Genomic DNA, 324 nt, shown 5'->3' on the forward strand with positions numbered 1-324 from the left:
TAATAAATGGGACTTGATTAAATTAAAAAGCTTCTGCACAACAAAGGAAATAATCAAACAGAGTAAATAGACAACCTACAGAATGGGAGAAAATACTGACAAACTATACATCCAATAAAGGGCTAATATCCAGAATCTACAAAGAACTCAAAAAAATCAGCAAGAAAAAACCAACAACACCAATATAAAGTGGGAAAGACATGAACAGAAGGTTTTCAAAAGAAGGACAAATGGCCAACAAACACATGAAAAAATGTTCAACATCAATAATCATCAGGGAAATGCAAATTAAAACCACAATGTGATATCACCTTACCACTGTCA

The sequence above is a fragment of the Propithecus coquereli genome, unplaced genomic scaffold (genome assembly GCF_000956105.1).
Source record: "Propithecus coquereli isolate 6110/MARCELLA unplaced genomic scaffold, Pcoq_1.0 Scaffold7, whole genome shotgun sequence".
NCBI classification, from domain to species: Eukaryota; Metazoa; Chordata; class Mammalia; order Primates; family Indriidae; genus Propithecus; species Propithecus coquereli.